Raw genomic sequence first — 3,252 nt, 5'->3', positions numbered from 1 at the left:
TAGCTCACAATGAATAGCCTCTTTCTGCCTCACAGAAGAATGAGAGATTCAAAAACCAGTTATACAGGTTTGTTCTATTTTGGACGTAGCAACTATTGCCTTTCACTCCTATCATTTTAAAGCTAAAGTTTTACCAAAACCCACCCTTTTTTACTCTTCCATATAGTTCTGCAGCATGGTGCACAAAAAACAAAAAGTCAAGAATATTTTCTACACTGAGCACATGCGTCCTCTCTTTCTAGAAGGCGAAACTCCAGCTACTACGCAAGCTCTCCTAGTTTCAGGTGTAATCATGGGCAGGCTGAGAGCAATTATGGGAAATGTAGTTTCTTCTTTCCCTACAGTCAGTTCAAACAGGTTGTGCTAAGCACCAGAGAGGCTGCAAGTCCCAGAAGGCATTGCCACAAGCCTTGAGCTACACAAGGTGTGTGCTAAGCAGTGAATCTTACCTGTTGCAGTGACATTCGTCAAAGCCAGCACGGAAAGAGGAACTAAATATATCACAGATCTCCCAAACAATGCCATAGTCTGGACCTGAAGGAAACCAGTTACTGCCAGTGAGTTTTTAAAATTAAGTTTATTATTATTTATACTTGGGAAGTGGTTGCACGATAGGGTGATAAGGGACTGTTTGCATATTGAGACAGCTGGATTAAATAGTGGGAAAAGTTGTGAAATTTTATAGAACCGATAAATCATAAGGGGTTTTCCTTCTATCATGAATCCTATCTAGTGATGTTTTCACTCCCTTGTTAGCTTTCTAGTGGTCATATGCAGACCCCATGGGAATCAATTAGAAGATTCACGTGGTCTTAACCATGCTTTGGGTCAGCTGAAAGTTTAGCAAGCCAGCAGTTTGGAGTACCCATTGAGAGATACCGAGCACGCTACTAATCTATATGATTTTAGGAGGAGGCACCCTGGAAGGGCAGCTTTAAAGGAAATAAGTAAATATGAACTTCAAAATCCTTATCCTTCATTAAAGGAAGGAAAGGTTAAAAGCTAAATATTCTCAAAAGCAAAAGATGGGAAACGGGAAGATAATGAAGTCATAACTTACGCTAGGGACACAAACTAAACATAAATAGGTACAAGCAATCAGAAACCAGTTCAAGTCCATAACACAACAGAAGTTCAGTGCACATAAACTACTTTCAAAATTTCCAAAAACTATTTAAGATAAACTTGGATGGATGTAGTATCAGAATTAACTGATTTCTGTTAAATTAGTTTATTGAACTTCTGACCCAGATCCTCTCCAGATTCAAGTCAACTCACAGCCCCCCAGCATCCCAGGATGCTTTGCACCTCCCCTGCAAATGCCACCATGCAGGCTGGGTGGGCTAGCCTTGGCCCAAGCTGTTTGCTTCAGCCAGACAGGGAGGCTTGGTCTAGCATCCCATGGCTTCTGGCTGGAGCCACTGCAGGCATGTGACTGCATTTCCAGAATCAAAAGTGAATGTCTGTTCACTGCATATCTATTTATCTGTGCAGTTTAGACTAATCTACAAAGATTGAATCAATTCAGCCTTGGGCTTTTTGACCGTCTGTACATGGCCTTAGTGATTCTCAACCAGGTTGCCATGGCACCCTGGAGAGCACTGAAATACTGAAATATTTTCAAAGAATACTGAAAACTTTTCAAAGCTGCCATAGGGGGCTACACTATGTTAGCACAATCAGGTATGCAAACATAATTCAAAAGATAAACCCACCAATTCCATATAGGAATCCAAAGTGCTAAAAACATTCTGACCTGTTGTGGTTGTTCTGAGTTCTTTGCAACAGAAGAGTTGTTCTGTTATTTTTTCATAGTAGGAAATGAGTGAAAACTAAGATCTGGCATTTTCTAAGGGGTGTCTGGAATCGAAAAAGATTGAGAGCCACTGTCATAACTTCCTTCATGACTATAGCATATAATGAGCCGAGCTGGTCATTTTTTTTTTTTCATATTTCAGTGAAAAATGTTCCTAAATTTCCCCCTATTTCTTCCAGTCAAAGAGCCAATTACAATTCTATTTAGAACTGCTAAAATTTGAAACATTGAATATTGATGAAAATCTGAAAACAACTGAGACTTCTTTGATTTTTAGACTGGCTTTGATTGTGATCTATTATGGAATACTATTGCCCCATCTCTCAATTTTCAAGAATGAAATAGCTTCCCACTGAGTGGATTTAGGTTTATAGGAATTGCTGTTCTGGATCAGATGGACAGTGGCCAATGCCAGACACTGTTGAGGAAGGTATAAGGCTCTAGGTATACTAAATTGCACAGTCTACTACTAAAGGGCATTATAAGTGGACATAATGACAGGTGATGCTTCAGGACATAACATTTTTACCTTAGAAATATTAAAAAATGGATTGACATCTGCAGTTACACTAGTAATAACACAGTGATGTCTTTGATCACTGATTGTTTGCCAAGCTAATAAGAAGTCAGTGGGCATGCCTACATGTGGGCTTTAATGCGCAGTAGCCTATTCTACTGTGCATTAACGTATCATTTAAAAAATTGTATGATTATGCTAATGCACAGTAAAATAGGCTACTGTGCATTAAGTGTCACTTAAAAACCACGCACAGTCATTACTATGCATTAAGGCAGCCTAATGCACCTTTCTTTATTACTTCACACTGGAGGTACTAAATTTAATGCGCATTAGGGAAAGTGCCTGAATGCACATGTAAATGCACCCAGTATATATTTAAATATGTTGCACTTGAAAATGTAATGTCCTTGTTTCCTTTTTATTATGGGGAAGGATTATTGGAGGATCAGATTGAACTTTTTGTTTTGTTTTTAAGTTTTGAGTACAATCTTCTACCTTTTATTTTCTTATTTCTTTTTTCCATACTAAATAGTACATCAGATTCCTGGATTCAGACCCCATGCTGGTAAATAAGGGGTGAGGGGTAGGGAGGCTGCAGGAGGGGACAATGGGGGAACCTCCACCAGGTTCCATCCCCTGCCTGCTCCCCCAGCCCCTCTGAGCATCCCTGAACCCCTGCCCACTCTCAGCCCCATCAGTGTCTGTCCCACCTGGCCCCAGCATCCTGGCACTTAAAAAAAACAAAAAAACAAAAAAACAGAAAAAAGAAAAAAGCACCCTGCACTCACTAGCTTCTGCGGTGACTGCTGGGGCCTCTGGGGGCTCATGGCAGAGCCCCGCCACACAGTGGGGGCAGCAGAGATCACCCCCCACCCCACCTGGCAGAAGCTGGTGAATGCGGGGGGGGGGGGGGGGG

At 41.0% G+C, this 3,252-nt stretch overlaps 1 protein-coding gene across 3 annotated transcripts in view; it reads left to right on the top strand.

Moving 5' to 3' along the window:
- The first annotated feature begins 420 nt into the window (after positions 1–420).
- Positions 421–3,252, top strand: part of MACC1 (MACC1, MET transcriptional regulator) — a 51,649-nt gene continuing 48,817 nt past the window's right edge. For all 3 annotated transcript variants that reach the window (XM_019508558.1, XM_019508557.1, XM_019508556.1), the window contains exon 1: positions 421–557. The gene's annotated coding sequence lies outside the window, so the exon portion shown is untranslated. The remainder of the gene's footprint in view (positions 558–3,252) is intronic.

Source organism: Gavialis gangeticus, unplaced genomic scaffold, assembly GCF_001723915.1.
Source record: "Gavialis gangeticus isolate Ggan-Ray unplaced genomic scaffold, GavGan_comp1, whole genome shotgun sequence".
NCBI lineage: Eukaryota > Metazoa > Chordata > Crocodylia > Gavialidae > Gavialis > Gavialis gangeticus.
This window is presented reverse-complemented; position numbering and strand designations above follow the sequence as displayed.